The sequence below is a fragment of the Pelobates fuscus genome, chromosome 11, assembly GCF_036172605.1.
Source record: "Pelobates fuscus isolate aPelFus1 chromosome 11, aPelFus1.pri, whole genome shotgun sequence".
Taxonomy (NCBI): Eukaryota; Metazoa; Chordata; class Amphibia; order Anura; family Pelobatidae; genus Pelobates; species Pelobates fuscus.
This window is the reverse complement of record NC_086327.1, coordinates 33,759,715-33,779,393: the sequence shown is the minus strand read 5'-3', so window position 1 is coordinate 33,779,393 and position 19,679 is coordinate 33,759,715. Positions and strand designations below refer to the sequence as shown.

The window sequence follows — 19,679 nt, the reverse complement described above, 5'->3', positions numbered from 1 at the left end:
TCCAGCATACAATAGACTGTTATACAAAGAATACAATACAAGAAAAAAAATCCTGCCAAGAGAGCTTACATTCTAATAAATAGGTGCAGAGCGGAAAGATCTATGCTGACAGAACTTACACTCTATTTTCGTTTTACCATACATAGTATAGGTATTGTTCTCTGTTCACAAAGCTTACACTCTACTACAGTGTTGCAGAGAAGAGCGGTCTGTGCTCATAGATCCAACACTCTGAAATATATTTTACTATACATAGACAATGGTTTACTTCCAGCATACAATAGACTGTTATACAAAGAATACAATACAAGAAAAAAAAAAAATCCTGCCCAGAGAGCTTACATTCTAATAAATAGGTGCAGAGGGGAAAGATCTATGCTGACAGAACTTACACTCTATTTTCGTTTTACCATACATAGTATAGGTATTGTTCTCTGTTCACAAAGCTTACACTCTACTACAGTGTTGCAGAGAAGAGAGGTCTGTGCTCATAGATCCTACACTCTGAAATATATTTTACTATACATAGACAATGGTTTACTTCCAGCATACAATAGACTGTTACACAAAGAATACAAGAAAAAAAATCCTGCCCAGAGAGCTTACATTCTAATAAATAGGTGCAGAGCGGAAAGATCTATGCTGACAGAACTTACACTCTATTTTCGTTTTACCATACATAGTATAGGTATTGTTCTCTGTTCACAAAGCTTAAACTCTACTACAGTGTTGCAGAGAAGAGCGGTCTGTGCTCATAGATCCTACACTCTGAAATATATTTTACTATACATAGACAATGGTTTACTTCCAGCATACAATAGACTGTTACACAAAGAATACAATACAAGAAAAAAAATCCTGCCCAGAGAGCTTACATTCTAATAAATAGGTGCAGGGTGGAAAGATCTATGCTGACAGAACTTACACTCTATTTTCGTTTTACCATACATAGTATAGGTATTGTTCTCTGTTCACAAAGCTTACACTCTACTACAGTGTTGCAGAGAAGAGAGGTCTGTGCTCATAGATCCTACACTCTGAAATATATTTTACTATACATAGACAATGGTTTACTTCCAGCATACAATAGACTGTTACACAAAGAATACAAGAAAAAAAATCCTGCCCAGAGAGCTTACATTCTAATAAATAGGTGCAGAGTGGAAAGATCTATGCTGACAGAACTTACACTCTATTTTCGTTTTACCATACATAGTATAGGTATTGTTCTCTTTTAACAAATCTTACACTATACTACAGTGTTGCAGAGAAGAGAGGTCTGTGCTCATAGATCCTACACTCTGAAATATATTTTACTATACATAGACAATGGTTTACTTCCAGCATACAACAGACTGTTATACAAAGAATGCAATACAAGAAAAAAAGTCCTGCCCAGAGAGCTTACATTCTAATAAATAGGTGCAGAGCGGAAAGATCTATGCTGACAGAACTTACACTCTATTTTCGTTTTACCATACATAGTATAGGTATTGTTCTCTGTTCACAAAGCTTACACTCTACTACAGTGTTGCAGAGAAGAGAGGTCTGTTCTCATAGATCCTACACTCTGAAATATATTTTACTATACATAGACAATGGTTTACTTCCAGCATACAATAGACTGTTATACAAAGAATACAATACAAGAAAAAAAATCCTGCCAAGAGAGCTTACATTCTAATAAATAGGTGCAGAGCGGAAAGATCTATGCTGACAGAACTTACACTCTATTTTCGTTTTACCATACATAGTATAGGTATTGTTCTCTGTTCACAAAGCTTACACTCTACTACAGTGTTGCAGAGAAGAGAGGTCTGTGCTCATAGATCCTACACTCTGAAATATATTTTTCTATACATAGACAATGGTTTACTTCCAGCATACAATAGACTGTTATACAAAGAATACAATACAAGGAAAAAAAATCCTGCCCAGAGAGCTTACATTCTAATAAATAGGTGCAGAGGGGAAAGATCTATGCTGACAGAACTTACACTCTATTTTCGTTTTACCATACATAGTATAGGTATTGTTCTCTTTTAACAAATCTTACACTATACTACAGTGTTGCAGAGAAGAGAGGTCTGTGCTCATAGATCCTACACTCTGAAATATATTTTACTATACATAGACAATGGTTTACTTCCAGCATACAACAGACTGTTATACAAAGAATGCAATACAAGAAAAAAAATCCTGCCCAGAGAGCTTACATTCTAATAAATAGGTGCAGAGCGGAAAGATCTATGCTGACAGAACTTACACTCTATTTTCGTTTTACCATACATAGTATAGGTATTGTTCTCTGTTCACAAAGCTTACACTCTACTACAGTGTTGCAGAGAAGAGAGGTCTGTTCTCATAGATCCTACACTCTGAAATATATTTTACTATACATAGACAATGGTTTACTTCCAGCATACAATAGACTGTTATACAAAGAATACAATACAAGAAAAAAAATCCTGCCAAGAGAGCTTACATTCTAATAAATAGGTGCAGAGCGGAAAGATCTATGCTGACAGAACTTACACTCTATTTTCGTTTTACCATACATAGTATAGGTATTGTTCTCTGTTCACAAAGCTTACACTCTACTACAGTGTTGCAGAGAAGAGAGGTCTGTGCTCATAGATCCTACACTCTGAAATATATTTTTCTATACATAGACAATGGTTTACTTCCAGCATACAATAGACTGTTATACAAAGAATACAATACAAGGAAAAAAAATCCTGCCCAGAGAGCTTACATTCTAATAAATAGGTGCAGAGGGGAAAGATCTATGCTGACAGAACTTACACTCTATTTTCGTTTTACCATACATAGTATAGGTATTGTTCTCTGTTCACAAAGCTTACACTCTACTACAGTGTTGCAGAGAAGAGAGGTCTGTGCTCATAGATCCTACACTCTGAAATATATTTTACTATACATAGACAATGGTTTACTTCCAGCATACAATAGACTGTTATACAAAGAATACAATACAAGAAAAAAAAATCCTGCCCAGAGAGCTTACATTCTAATAAATAGGTGCAGAGCGGAAAGATCTATGCTGACAGAACTTACACTCTATTTTCGTTTTACCATACATAGTATAGGTATTGTTCTCTGTTCACAAAGCTTAAACTCTACTACAGTGTTGCAGAGAAGAGCGGTCTGTGCTCATAGATCCTACACTCTGAAATATATTTTACTATACATAGACAATGGTTTACTTCCAGCATACAATAGACTGTTATACAAAGAATACAATACAAGAAAAAAAAATCCTGCCCAGAGAGCTTACATTCTAATAAATAGGTGCAGAGCGGAAAGATCTATGCTGACAGAACTTACACTCTATTTTCGTTTTACCATACATAGTATAGGTATTGTTCTCTGTTCACAAAGCTTACACTCTACTACAGTGTTGCAGAGAAGAGAGGTCTGTGCTCATAGATCCTACACTCTGAAATATATTTTACTATACATAGACAATGGTTTACTTCCAGCATACAATAGACTGTTATACAAAGAATACAATACAAGAAAAAAAATCCTGCAAAGAGAGATCACATTCTAATAAATAGGTGCAGGGTGGAAAGATCTATGCTGACAGAACTTACACTCTATTTTCGTTTTACCATACATAGTATAGGTATTGTTCTCTGTTCACAAAGCTTACACTCTACTACAGTGTTGCAGAGAAGAGAGGTCTGTGCTCATAGATCCTACACTCTGAAATATATTTTACTATACATAGACAATGGTTTACTTCCAGCATACAATAGACTGTTACACAAAGAATACAAGAAAAAAAATCCTGCCCAGAGAGCTTACATTCTAATAAATAGGTGCAGAGCGGAAAGATCTATGCTGACAGAACTTACACTCTATTTTCGTTTTACCATACATAGTATAGGTATTGTTCTCTGTTCACAAAGCTTACACTCTACTACAGTGTTGCAGAGAAGAGCGGTCTGTGCTCATAGATCCTACACTCTGAAATATATTTTACTATACATAGACAATGGTTTACTTCCAGCATACAATAGACTGTTATACAAAGAATACAATACAAGAAAAAAAAATCCTGCCCAGAGAGCTTACATTCTAATAAATAGGTGCAGAGCGGAAAGATCTATGCTGACAGAACTTACACTCTATTTTCGTTTTACCATACATAGTATAGGTATTGTTCTCTGTTCACAAAGCTTACACTCTACTACAGTGTTGCAGAGAAGAGAGGTCTGTGCTCATAGATCCTACACTCGGAAATATATTTTACTATACATAGACAATGGTTTACTTCCAGCATACAATAGACTGTTATACAAAGAATACAATACAAGAAACAAATACTGCCCAGAGAGCTTACATTCTAATAAATAGGTGCAGGGTGGAAAGATCTATGCTGACAGAACTTACACTCTATTTTCGTTTTACCATACATAGTATAGGTATTGTTCTCTGTTCACAAAGCTTACACTCTACTACAGTGTTGCAGAGAAGAGAGGTCTGTGCTCATAGATCCTACACTCTGAAATATATTTTTCTATACATAGACAATGGTTTACTTCCAGCATACAATAGACTGTTATACAAAGAATACAATACAAGAAAAAAAAATCCTGCCCAGAGAGCTTACATTCTAATAAATAGGTGCAGAGGGGAAAGATCTATGCTGACAGAACTTACACTCTATTTTCGTTTTACCATACATAGTATAGGTATTGTTCTCTGTTCACAAAGCTTACACTCTACTACAGTGTTGCAGAGAAGAGAGGTCAGTGCTCATAGATCCTACACTCTGAAATATATTTTTCTATACATAGACAATGGTTTACTTCCAGCATACAATAGACTGTTATACAAAGAATACAATACAAGAAAAAAAATCCTGCCCAGAGAGCTTACATTCTAATAAATAGGTGCAGAGTGGAAAGATCTATGCTGACAGAACTTACACTCTATTTTCGTTTTACCATACATAGTATAGGTATTGTTCTCTTTTAACAAATCTTACACGATACTACAGTGTTGCAGAGAAGAGAGGTCTGTGCTCATAGATCCTACACTCTGAAATATATTTTACTATACATAGACAATGGTTTACTTCCAGCATACAATAGACTGTTATACAAAGAATGCAATACAAGAAAAAAAATCCTGCCCAGAGAGCTTACATTCTAATAAATAGGTGCAGAGCGGAAAGATCTATGCTGACAGAACTTACACTCTATTTTCGTTTTACCATACATAGTATAGGTATTGTTCTCTGTTCACAAAGCTTACACTCTACTACAGTGTTGCAGAGAAGAGAGGTCTGTTCTCATAGATCCTACACTCTGAAATATATTTTACTATACATAGACAATGGTTTACTTCCAGCATACAATAGACTGTTACACAAAGAATACGAGAAAAAAAATCCTGCCCAGAGAGCTTACATTCTAATAAATAGGTGCAGAGCGGAAAGATCTATGCTGACAGAACTTACACTCTATTTTCGTTTTACCATACATAGTATAGGTATTGTTCTCTGTTCACAAAGCTTACACTCTACTACAGTGTTGCAGAGAAGAGAGGTCTGTTCTCATAGATCCTACACTCTGAAATATATTTTACTATACATAGACAATGGTTTACTTCCAGCATACAATAGACTGTTATACAAAGAATACAATACAAGAAAAAAAAAAATCCTGCCCAGAGAGCTTACATTCTATTAAATAGGTGCAGAGGGGAAAGATCTATGCTGACAGAACTTACACTCTATTTTCGTTTTACCATACATAGTATAGGTATTGTTCTCTGTTCACAAAGCTTACACTCTACTACAGTGTTGCAGAGAAGAGAGGTCAGTGCTCATAGATCCTACACTCTGAAATATATTTTTCTATACATAGACAATGGTTTACTTCCAGCATACAATAGACTGTTATACAAAGAATACAATACAAGAAAAAAAATCCTGCCAAGAGAGCTTACATTCTAATAAATAGGTGCAGAGCGGAAAGATCTATGCTGACAGAACTTACACTCTATTTTCGTTTTACCATACATAGTATAGGTATTGTTCTCTGTTCACAAAGCTTACACTCTACTACAGTGTTGCAGAGAAGAGCGGTCTGTGCTCATAGATCCTACACTCTGAAATATATTTTACTATACATAGACAATGGTTTACTTCCAGCATACAATAGACTGTTATACAAAGAATACAATACAAGAAAAAAAAAAATCCTGCCCAGAGAGCTTACATTCTAATAAATAGGTGCAGAGGGGAAATATCTATGCTGACAGAACTTACACTCTATTTTCGATTTACCATACATAGTATAGGTATTGTTCTCTGTTCACAAGCTTACACTCTACTACAGTGTTGCAGAGTAGAGAGGTCTGTGCTCATAGATCCTACACTCTGAAATATATTTTACTATACATAGACAATGGTTTACTTCCAGCATACAATAGACTGTTATACAAAGAATACAAAAGAAGAAAAAAAATCCAGCCCAGAGAGCTTACATTCTAATAAATAGGCGCAGAGGGGAAAGATCTATGCTGACAGAACTTACACTCTATTTTCGTTTTACCATACATAGTATAGGTATTGTTCTCTGTTCACAAAGCTTACACTCTACTACAGTGTTGCAGAGAAGAGAGGTCTGTGCTCATAGATCCTACACTCTGAAATATATTTTACTATACATAGACAATGGTTTACTTCCAGCATACAATAGACTGTTACACAAAGAATACAAGAAAAAAAATCCTGCCCAGAGAGCTTACATTCTAATAAATAGGTGCAGAGTGGAAAGATCTATGCTGACAGAACTTACACTCTATTTTCGTTTTACCATACATAGTATAGGTATTGTTCTCTTTTAACAAATCTTACACTATACTACAGTGTTGCAGAGAAGAGAGGTCTGTGCTCATAGATCCTACACTCTGAAATATATTTTACTATACATAGACAATGGTTTACTTCCAGCATACAACAGACTGTTATACAAAGAATGCAATACAAGAAAAAAAATCCTGCCCAGAGAGCTTACATTCTAATAAATAGGTGCAGAGCGGAAAGATCTATGCTGACAGAACTTACACTCTATTTTCGTTTTACCATACATAGTATAGGTATTGTTCTCTGTTCACAAAGCTTACACTCTACTACAGTGTTGCAGAGAAGAGAGGTCTGTTCTCATAGATCCTACACTCTGAAATATATTTTACTATACATAGACAATGGTTTACTTCCAGCATACAATAGACTGTTATACAAAGAATACAATACAAGAAAAAAAATCCTGCCAAGAGAGCTTACATTCTAATAAATAGGTGCAGAGCGGAAAGATCTATGCTGACAGAACTTACACTCTATTTTCGTTTTACCATACATAGTATAGGTATTGTTCTCTGTTCACAAAGCTTACACTCTACTACAGTGTTGCAGAGAAGAGAGGTCTGTGCTCATAGATCCTACACTCTGAAATATATTTTTCTATACATAGACAATGGTTTACTTCCAGCATACAATAGACTGTTATACAAAGAATACAATACAAGAAAAAAAAAATCCTGCCCAGAGAGCTTACATTCTAATAAATAGGTGCAGAGGGGAAAGATCTATGCTGACAGAACTTACACTCTATTTTCGTTTTACCATACATAGTATAGGTATTGTTCTCTGTTCACAAAGCTTACACTCTACTACAGTGTTGCAGAGAAGAGAGGTCTGTGCTCATAGATCCTACACTCTGAAATATATTTTACTATACATAGACAATGGTTTACTTCCAGCATACAATAGACTGTTACACAAAGAATACAAGAAAAAAAATCCTGCCCAGAGAGCTTACATTCTAATAAATAGGTGCAGAGCGGAAAGATCTATGCTGACAGAACTTACACTCTATTTTCGTTTTACCATACATAGTATAGGTATTGTTCTCTGTTCACAAAGCTTAAACTCTACTACAGTGTTGCAGAGAAGAGCGGTCTGTGCTCATAGATCCTACACTCTGAAATATATTTTACTATACATAGACAATGGTTTACTTCCAGCATACAATAGACTGTTACACAAAGAATACAATACAAGAAAAAAAATCCTGCCCAGAGAGCTTACATTCTAATAAATAGGTGCAGGGTGGAAAGATTTATGCTGACAGAACTTACACTCTATTTTCGTTTTACCATACATAGTATAGGTATTGTTCTCTGTTCACAAAGCTTACACTCTACTACAGTGTTGCAGAGAAGAGAGGTCTGTGCTCATAGATCCTACACTCTGAAATATATTTTACTATACATAGACAATGGTTTACTTCCAGCATACAATAGACTGTTACACAAAGAATACAAGAAAAAAAATCCTGCCCAGAGAGCTTACATTCTAATAAATAGGTGCAGAGTGGAAAGATCTATGCTGACAGAACTTACACTCTATTTTCGTTTTACCATACATAGTATAGGTATTGTTCTCTTTTAACAAATCTTACACTATACTACAGTGTTGCAGAGAAGAGAGGTCTGTGCTCATAGATCCTACACTCTGAAATATATTTTACTATACATAGACAATGGTTTACTTCCAGCATACAATAGACTGTTATACAAAGAATACAATACAAGAAAAAAAAATCCTGCCCAGAGAGCTTACATTCTAATAAATAGGTGCAGAGCGGAAAGATCTATGCTGACAGAACTTACACTCTATTTTCGTTTTACCATACATAGTATAGGTATTGTTCTCTGTTCACAAAGCTTACACTCTACTACAGTGTTGCAGAGAAGAGAGGTCTGTGCTCATAGATCCTACACTCTGAAATATATTTTACTATACATAGACAATGGTTTACTTCCAGCATACAATAGACTGTTATACAAAGAATACAATACAAGAAAAAAAATCCTGCAAAGAGAGACACCTCCCTGGACTGACAAGGAAGGGGGGACATGACTGCGGCTAGGATAAGGAGTCTTAAAGGAAGATCAGATGGGAGGGGGATATATGGATACATAGTTGCTAAGATGGAAGACAGTTATAAGGACAGTGAGGGGAGGGGACTTACCAGTCAGCTCTTGGAAGTGCAGGGATCCTGACTTTCAGATTTTCAGATTTGCATCTGTCTTTCTTTGCTGACCCCTTAAAAAAAAAAAAAAAAAAAATATTATAGACATTATTCTTAAAAAGTTTTATACTTACCTGTTCCTGAATTTTGAGAGTGATGGACGTTTCCCAGGAATCGTTGGTGGCCCTGTTGCAGGCTTATCGGGCTGCTCATGGTGCAGGCTCGTTAGCAGAGGTGTTGGCCGGCATGGATGGCGTCCCCGGTGAAGAGGCTCGACCTGTGGAAGGTGGGCGGCGGGCCAGGCGTTCAAGGCCGCCGTCGCGACTGTCTCCCAGCCCGGTGAGAGGAGGTCGTGAAGGCCGAAGAAGCCGGCGAGCTGGAGTGGCTGGGAATGTGGAGCCGAGCCTGGTGTCGTCCCCCCGAGCGATCCGGTCCCAGGTGAGAGCTGCGGCTGCGTCCGGCAGCCATTTCCAAGATGGCGATTCGGCGGGAAGATCCAGGAGCCCTCCACCTTCTCTTCCGGCGCGGCCGGAAGTGACGTCACGACGCCGGTCGCGCACGGCCGGCGCGCCGGATATGACGACAGCAGCCGGCGACGGGCAAAACCCGGAAGTGGGTGCCCGCGCCGGAAATAGGACGCCGGGCGCCCGGAGACCACAAGCGCCGGCGGAAGAAGGCGGCAATAGGGGTGCTGTGAGCCGGACAGCAGCCCCAAGGAGATGGGAGTCCCCAGGACCGGCCGGTTCATGGGGTGCCGCGGATCAGGCGGCAGCCCCAAGGTTGCAGTACTGCCAGGATGCCGGCGGTCGGGAGGCCGTGTCGGCTGCAGCCCCTCTGGGAGCTGGGAGGCTCCAGGGGGAGTCCGGTGAGGAGGAGGAGTCTGAGGAGGAGCGAGAAGGTGATGGAGGACGGCCCCTGCGCCTCCCCTCATTTGGTGAGTCAGCATGCGCAGGCGCCTGGGGTGCTGCAGGGGGTTCAGGTCAGGATAGCGAGGTGTTGCGCCTGCTGAGGATGTTAGTGGAGGGGCAAGCCAGGGGTACTGGTCTAGGGGCTCAGGGTCCCGGTAGTGCGGATAGTTTGAGGGGTCATGGGGTTGGGGTTGGTTCCTTTCTCCCAGGGTGTGAACTGGCTCCCCTAGGTTTACATGTGCCAGCGGAGGTGCAGGAGAAGATTATTCATGGTGAGTATGTGGATCTCCTTTCTCTCGTTCCGCCAGACAAGGAGTCCGTGGACAGACCGCGACGTGGCGAACAATTGGAGGGAGAAAAGGGTAAGGCTATCCCGCGTACGTTCGGTAATTGGCTGCAAGGATTTAATATCTTTGCCAGCGTACTAGTGCGCCGTTTCCCTGAGAGGGCCCCCTCTTTATTTGGTTATTTGGACTTAATTTGGGGCGCCTACAAGGTTTATGGAGGGCAATGCTGGTTCAAATACGACCAGCAATTCCGCCAGAAGATGGCGGCGTGTCCGGGTATGGGTTTTGGGGTGCAGGACGGCAGCCTGTGGCTGCTACTTATGACCCCGTGTAGACCCTCTCCCTTTTCGGGGGCGGCCGGCGTCCCCACGGGTACGTCGGCAGGTCAGAGGAAGGGAGTCTGTTGGCTCTTCAACGAGAGCCACTGTAAGTGGTTTAGCTCCTGCAGATTCCGGCACGAGTGTGCCCACTGTGGGGGAGCCCACCCGGCTCTCCGTTGTTTCAAGAAGGGCAGACCATCTGCCTCCAAGGGCTCTGGTAGGGACGACGTTCCTCGCAGAGAGGACTCCAGTGAGCGTGGAAAAGATGCGTCCATGGCTCGTCCAGTATCCTAAGAGGGACGTTGCTAGCCTCTTGTTCGACGGTTTCACAACGGGTTTCTGGATTCCCTTTGTGCTGTCGGACGAGGGCCAGTTCGCGGACAATCTTCGGTCCACGCGGGGAAAAGAGGTTTTGTTACAAGAAAAGTTGGAGGCGGAGATTCAACGGGGCCGCATGGCCGGCCCCTTTGATTCCCCCCCATTCCACAACCTGAGGGTGTCTCCGCTGGGTCTGGTACCCAAAAAGGATCCGGGAGTTTTTCGATTGATTCACCATCTCTCGTACCCTTCGGGGTCGTCGGTCAATGATGACATTGACAGGGATGCGTGCAGGGTACGTTATGCGTCCTTCGACTCGGCATTGCTCCTCCTGCGGCGGGCCGGTCGTGGGGCGTTATTAGCAAAATCGGACATTGAATCGGCCTTTCGTTTGTTGCCGGTTCATCCGGATTGCTTTCACTTGTTGGGGTGTTTCGCTAACGGTTGCTTCTATTATGATATGTGTATGCCCATGGGCTGCGCTATCTCTTGTTATCATTTCGAACTGTTTTCTTCTTTTTTGGAGTGGGTCACGTCCAGAGTTGCGGGTTTGTGTTCGTTGACACATTACCTGGATGATTTTTTGTTTGTTGGTCCGTCGGGTTCCCAGGATTGTACAGCGTTGCTTCAGGCATTCCGGCGGGTGGCGGCTGAGTTCGGGGTTCCTGTGTCCGAACAAAAAACGGTTGGCCCGGTGTTGGTCCTTTCATTCTTGGGTATCGAAATCGATACCGAGAGAATGGTTTTCCGGCTTCCGGAAGAGAAGTTGGAGGGGTTGCTGCGGTTGGTGGACTTAGTCAAAGGTTCCAAGAAGGTTCAGTTGCGTCAGATGCAGGGCCTGTTGGGGCACTTGGTTTTTGCATGTCGGGTGTTACCGATGGGTCGGGCATTTTGTCGTAGATTGTCCTTGTCCACGGTGGGGGTGAAGGAACCTTTCCATTACATTCGGATCACGAGGCGCCTTCGGGCGGATCTGGCAGTGTGGAGCTCCTTCCTCAGACGTTACAACGGGCACTCTTGCTGGTTGAGGGAGGCCACCACCAATGCTGCCTTGGATCTGTTTACCGATGCCTCGGGGTCAGTTGGTTTTGGAGCGTATTTTCGGGGTCAGTGGTGCGCGGGGGAGTGGCCGGAGGAATGGCAGTCTTCCCCATTTCGAAGGAATTTGACCTTTTTGGAACTGTTTCCGATAGTGGTCGCCCTGGAACTGTGGGGTGAGGAGCTGAGAAATCACACGGTGGTCTTTCACACGGACAACATGAGTGTGGTCCATGTGATTGCCCGATCGTCCTCCTCATCCCCACCAGTGTTGGCTCTTCTCCGTCACCTCGTGCTCCTTAGTCTTCAGTTTAATGTTTGGGTGCGGGCGCAACATGTCCCGGGTGTGCAAAATGTGGTGGCTGATGCATTGTCTCGCTTGCAGTGGGAACGGTTTCGCGAGGCAGCGCCGGAGGCGCGGCGGACCGGTCTGCAGTGTCCGGACTCCTTATGGAAGCTCGATTTCGAGGCCTGATGGGCTTGGTATCGGACTCCTTGGCGGAGGCTTCCTGGAAGGCATACCGGGCAGTGTGGAAACAGTGGCTGTCGGCAGCACGGGACGGGGATGTATCCACGGAAATGGGACGTACGGAGGCGACTCTTGTGTTGCTGGATGACTTGGTCAGGAGAGGTAGGTCTTGCGCAGTAGCGGAGAAGGCGCTGGCTGCCCTGTCTTTCTTGTTTCGATTTATGGGCTGGCGGGATGTTACTAAGGAATTTGGGATCCAGAGAGTGGTGAAGGGGTGGCGACTGCGGCGTCGCCCGGATCGTCGTCGTCCGATTTCGGTGGAAATGTTGCGGCGGATTCTTTTAGTCTTGCCGCGGGTCTGTGGCTCGGATTATGTATCGAAGTTGTTTCGCGTAGCCTTCTCGGTCTGCTTTTTTGGAGCCTTTCGCATCGGCGAGTTGGTAGCCCCGAGCAAGGGGAAGGCCTCGCCTTTGGCATTGTCGGATGTGCGGTGGTCTACTTCCTCCGTTGACATTTTTGTGCGGCGCTCTAAGACGGACCAGGCGGCCCGGGGTGCCTGGGTTCGTTTAGGGGCCACGAGGGATGTCGTCTGTCCTGTCGGGGCTTTTCACGATTTTCTGGAGGTGCGCCCGGAGCGGGGAGGCCCTTTGTTGGCTCACGCGGATGGGTCTCCCCTAACACGCTATCAGTTCTCGGCAATGCTGAAGAGAGCATTGGCCGCGGGTGGTATGGAAAGTCAAGGGTTTTCGGCCCATTCCTTTCGGATTGGGGCGGCTACCCAGGCAAGTGTTTTGGGTTACTCGGCTGCGGGCATTAAACGCATTGGAAGATGGGAGTCGGGGCGTTTTAAGTCTTATGTCCGACCTCATATGCTGTAACCCTCTTCTCGTTGTAGGTGGGCGGCCCCGGTACGTGTGGATACTAGGGCATTCCTACGTGTACTGGGCAGCTAGGCGAGCTGAAGACCGGGCCTATGGACGAAATTTGGGGTTCTCAGTGGACTTGGCCCGAGTCAGGTGGAAGGGCATTAGGGGCCTCCGATGGCAGCAAGTATATCCTGAGTTCGTGGAGCTCCGTAAGTTTGTGTCAGGGCCGGTGGTGGTGGTGGTCCATGCGGGCGGGAACGACTTGGGGGTTTCCAGGACTGTGGACCTTCTCCACGCGATTCGGCACGACTTGGCGAGGTGCATGGCGCTGTTTCCGGACATGACCTTGGTTTGGTCGGAGGTGGTTTCCAGGCCGTGCTGGCGCGCGCTGCCGCACTCGCGCGGTTTGGAGAAGAGCCGGCGCAAGCTGAACATTGCAGTGGGGAAATTTGTCCGGCGGCTAGGTGGGGTGGTCGTTCGACACGTGGAGCTGGAAGGGGAGAACCAGAACTTAATGAGGAGGGATGGGGTCCACTTAAATGAGATAGGTTTGGACATCCTGAACACGGGTTTGCAGAGTGGGATTGAGGCTGCGCTGTCGGCGGGGGGCGCGATGACGGCAGGAGGCGTGAGGGGAAGTCGTCATCGCGGTGGCGGGAGTCCTGGCCAGCGCAGGCAGAAGTGATGGAGTTGCCGAGGAGGCTTGGGGAGTCGCAGCCTGTTGGGAGCTGATGGCGGAGGCAGGCTGCTCATGGACTCATGGTTTGTGGGGATAGACCTGTCTGTTGGGCAATCACCCCAACAGCTGACAGTATTTATGTTGCTGGCATGGAAAATTAATAAAGCTGTGGCCGATGCCCTTACCCAACTTTATACGGTCTCTGTGTGTCATTGGGAAAGGGGGGCACCGGGTGGGTGGTACAGGCATCTAGACAGCAGTCAAGACACCTCCCTGGACTGACAAGGAAGGGGGGACATGACTGCGGCTAGGATAAGGAGTCTTAAAGGAAGATCAGATGGGAGGGGGATATATGGATACATAGTTGCTAAGATGGAAGACAGTTATAAGGACAGTGAGGGGAGGGGACTTACCAGTCAGCTCTTGGAAGTGCAGGGATCCTGACTTTCCCGCCCTCCCGCCCTTAGGACATTTGGTTATTGAAGGAATGTGGGTTTTGTTTCTGGTGCTTGTTGTTGGTTGTCTTTTCTTGTTTTGTCACAGCATGCGGGAGTCCTGGCCAGCGCAGGCAGAAGTGATGGAGTTGCCGAGGAGGCTTGGGGAGTCGCAGCCTGTTGGGAGCTGATGGCGGAGGCAGGCTGCTCATGGACTCATGGTTTGTGGGGATAGACCTGTCTGTTGGGCAATCACCCCAACAGCTGACAGTATTTATGTTGCTGGCATGGAAAATTAATAAAGCTGTGGCCGATGCCCTTACCCAACTTTATACGGTCTCTGTGTGTCATTGGGAAAGGGGGGCACCGGGTGGGTGGTACAGGCATCTAGACAGCAGTCAAGATCACATTCTAATAAATAGGTGCAGGGTGGAAAGATCTATGCTGACAGAACTTACACTCTATTTTCGTTTTACCATACATAGTATAGGTATTGTTCTCTGTTCACAAAGCTTACACTCTACTACAGTGTTGCAGAGAAGAGAGGTCTGTGCTCATAGATCCTACACTCTGAAATATATTTTACTATACATAGACAATGGTTTACTTCCAGCATACAATAGACTGTTACACAAAGAATACAAGAAAAAAAAATCCTGCCCAGAGAGCTTACATTCTAATAAATAGGTGCAGAGCGGAAAGATCTATGCTGACAGAACTTACACTCTATTTTCGTTTTACCATACATAGTATAGGTATTGTTCTCTGTTCACAAAGCTTACACTCTACTACAGTGTTGCAGAGAAGAGCGGTCTGTTCTCATAGATCCTACACTCTGAAATATATTTTACTATACATAGACAATGGTTTACTTCCAGCATACAATAGATTGTTATACAAAGAATACAATACAAGAAAAAAAAATCCTGCCCAGAGAGCTTACATTCTAATAAATAGGTGCAGAGCGGAAAGATCTATGCTGACAGAACTTACACTCTATTTTCGTTTTACCATACATAGTATAGGTATTGTTCTCTGTTCACAAAGCTTACACTCTACTACAGTGTTGTAGAGAAGAGAGGTCTGTGCTCATAGATCCTACACTCGGAAATATATTTTACTATACATAGACAATGGTTTACTTCCAGCATACAATAGACTGTTATACAAAGAATACAATACAAGAAACAAATACTGCCCAGAGAGCTTACATTCTAATAAATAGGTGCAGGGTGGAAAGATCTATGCTGACAGAACTTACACTCTATTTTCGTTTTACCATACATAGTATAGGTATTGTTCTCTGTTCACAAAGCTTACACTCTACTACAGTGTTGCAGAGAAGAGAGGTCTGTGCTCATAGATCCTACACTCTGAAATATATTTTTCTATACATAGACAATGGTTTACTTCCAGCATACAATAGACTGTTATACAAAGAATACAATACAAGAAAAAAAAATCCTGCCCAGAGAGCTTACATTCTAATAAATAGGTGCAGAGGGGAAAGATCTATGCTGACAGAACTTACACTCTATTTTCGTTTTACCATACATAGTATAGGTATTGTTCTCTGTTCACAAAGCTTACACTCTACTACAGTGTTGCAGAGAAGAGAGGTCAGTGCTCATAGATCCTACACTCTGAAATATATTTTTCTATACATAGACAATGGTTTACTTCCAGCATACAATAGACTGTTATACAAAGAATACAATACAAGAAAAAAAATCCTGCCCAGAGAGCTTACATTCTAATAAATAGGTGCAGAGTGGAAAGATCTATGCTGACAGAACTTACACTCTATTTTCGTTTTACCATACATAGTATAGGTATTGTTCTCTTTTAACAAATCTTACACGATACTACAGTGTTGCAGAGAAGAGAGGTCTGTGCTCATAGATCCTACACTCTGAAATATATTTTACTATACATAGACAATGGTTTACTTCCAGCATACAATAGACTGTTATACAAAGAATGCAATACAAGAAAAAAAATCCTGCCCAGAGAGCTTACATTCTAATAAATAGGTGCAGAGCGGAAAGATCTATGCTGACAGAACTTACACTCTATTTTCGTTTTACCATACATAGTATAGGTATTGTTCTCTGTTCACAAAGCTTACACTCTACTACAGTGTTGCAGAGAAGAGAGGTCTGTTCTCATAGATCCTACACTCTGAAATATATTTTACTATACATAGACAATGGTTTACTTCCAGCATACAATAGACTGTTATACAAAGAATACAATACAAGAAAAAAAATCCTGCCAAGAGAGCTTACATTCTAATAAATAGGTGCAGAGCGGAAAGATCTATGCTGACAGAACTTACACTCTATTTTCGTTTTACCATACATAGTATAGGTATTGTTCTCTGTTCACAAAGCTTACACTCTACTACAGTGTTGCAGAGAAGAGCGGTCTGTGCTCATAGATCCAACACTCTGAAATATATTTTACTATACATAGACAATGGTTTACTTCCAGCATACAATAGACTGTTATACAAAGAATACAATACAAGAAAAAAAAAAAATCCTGCCCAGAGAGCTTACATTCTAATAAATAGGTGCAGAGGGGAAAGATCTATGCTGACAGAACTTACACTCTATTTTCGTTTTACCATACATAGTATAGGTATTGTTCTCTGTTCACAAAGCTTACACTCTACTACAGTGTTGCAGAGAAGAGAGGTCTGTGCTCATAGATCCTACACTCTGAAATATATTTTACTATACATAGACAATGGTTTACTTCCAGCATACAATAGACTGTTACACAAAGAATACAAGAAAAAAAATCCTGCCCAGAGAGCTTACATTCTAATAAATAGGTGCAGAGCGGAAAGATCTATGCTGACAGAACTTACACTCTATTTTCGTTTTACCATACATAGTATAGGTATTGTTCTCTGTTCACAAAGCTTAAACTCTACTACAGTGTTGCAGAGAAGAGCGGTCTGTGCTCATAGATCCTACACTCTGAAATATATTTTACTATACATAGACAATGGTTTACTTCCAGCATACAATAGACTGTTACACAAAGAATACAATACAAGAAAAAAAATCCTGCCCAGAGAGCTTACATTCTAATAAATAGGTGCAGGGTGGAAAGATCTATGCTGACAGAACTTACACTCTATTTTCGTTTTACCATACATAGTATAGGTATTGTTCTCTGTTCACAAAGCTTACACTCTACTACAGTGTTGCAGAGAAGAGAGGTCTGTGCTCATAGATCCTACACTCTGAAATATATTTTACTATACATAGACAATGGTTTACTTCCAGCATACAATAGACTGTTACACAAAGAATACAAGAAAAAAAATCCTGCCCAGAGAGCTTACATTCTAATAAATAGGTGCAGAGTGGAAAGATCTATGCTGACAGAACTTACACTCTATTTTCGTTTTACCATACATAGTATAGGTATTGTTCTCTTTTAACAAATCTTACACTATACTACAGTGTTGCAGAGAAGAGAGGTCTGTGCTCATAGATCCTACACTCTGAAATATATTTTACTATACATAGACAATGGTTTACTTCCAGCATACAACAGACTGTTATACAAAGAATGCAATACAAGAAAAAAAATCCTGCCCAGAGAGCTAACATTCTAATAAATAGGTGCAGAGCGGAAAGATCTATGCTGACAGAACTTACACTCTATTTTCGTTTTACCATACATAGTATAGGTATTGTTCTCTGTTCACAAAGCTTACACTCTACTACAGTGTTGCAGAGAAGAGAGGTCTGTTCTCATAGATCCTACACTCTGAAATATATTTTACTATACATAGACAATGGTTTACTTCCAGCATACAATAGACTGTTATACAAAGAATACAATACAAGAAAAAAAATCCTGCCAAGAGAGCTTACATTCTAATAAATAGGTGCAGAGCGGAAAGATCTATGCTGACAGAACTTACACTCTATTTTCGTTTTACCATACATAGTATAGGTATTGTTCTCTGTTCACAAAGCTTACACTCTACTACAGTGTTGCAGAGAAGAGAGGTCTGTGCTCATAGATCCTACACTCTGAAATATATTTTTCTATACATAGACAATGGTTTACTTCCAGCATACAATAGACTGTTATACAAAGAATACAATACAAGGAAAAAAAATCCTGCCCAGAGAGCTTACATTCTAATAAATAGGTGCAGAGGGGAAAGATCTATGCTGACAGAACTTACACTCTATTTTCGTTTTACCATACATAGTATAGGTATTGTTCTCTGTTCACAAAGCTTACACTCTACTACAGTGTTGCAGAGAAGAGAGGTCTGTGCTCATAGATCCTACACTCTGAAATATATTTTACTATACATAGACAATGGTTTACTTCCAGCATACAATAGACTGTTATACAAAGAATACAATACAAGAAAAAAAAATCCTGCCCAGAGAGCTTACATTCTAATAAATAGGTGCAGAGCGGAAAGATCTATGCTGACAGAACTTACACTCTATTTTCGTTTTACCATACATAGTATAGGTATTGTTCTCTGTTCACAAAGCTTAAACTCTACTACAGTGTTGCAGAGAAGAGCGGTCTGTGCTCATAGATCCTACACTCTGAAATATATTTTACTATACATAGACAATGGTTTACTTCCAGCATACAATAGACTGTTATACAAAGAATACAATACAAGAAAAAAAAATCCTGCCCAGAGAGCTTACATTCTAATAAATAGGTGCAGAGCGGAAAGATCTATGCTGACAGAACTTACACTCTATTTTCGTTTTACCATACATAGTATAGGTATTGTTCTCTGTTCACAAAGCTTACACTCTACTACAGTGTTGCAGAGAAGAGAGGTCTGTGCTCATAGATCCTACACTCTAAAATATATTTTACTATACATAGACAATGGTTTACTTCCAGCATACAATAGACTGTTATACAAAGAATACAATACAAGAAACAAATACTGCCCAGAGAGATCACATTCTAATAAATAGGTGCAGGGTGGAAAGATCTATGCTGACAGAACTTACACTCTATTTTCGTTTTACCATACATAGTATAGGTATTGTTCTCTGTTCACAAAGCTTACACTCTACTACAGTGTTGCAGAGAAGAGAGGTCTGTGCTCATAGATCCTACACTCTGAAATATATTTTTCTATACATAGACAATGGTTTACTTCCAGCATACAATAGACTGTTATACAAAGAATACAATACAAGAAAAAAAAATCCTGCCCAGAGAGCTTACATTCTAATAAATAGGTGCAGAGGGGAAAGATCTATGCTGACAGAA

General features: G+C 41.7%; 1 protein-coding gene across 1 annotated transcript in view; it reads left to right on the top strand.

The window, feature by feature from the left end:
- The window catches only part of LOC134577544 (carcinoembryonic antigen-related cell adhesion molecule 19-like), a 411,821-nt gene that overhangs the window by 180,017 nt on the left and 212,125 nt on the right, over positions 1 to 19,679 (top strand). The gene's annotated exons all lie outside the window — the stretch shown is intronic.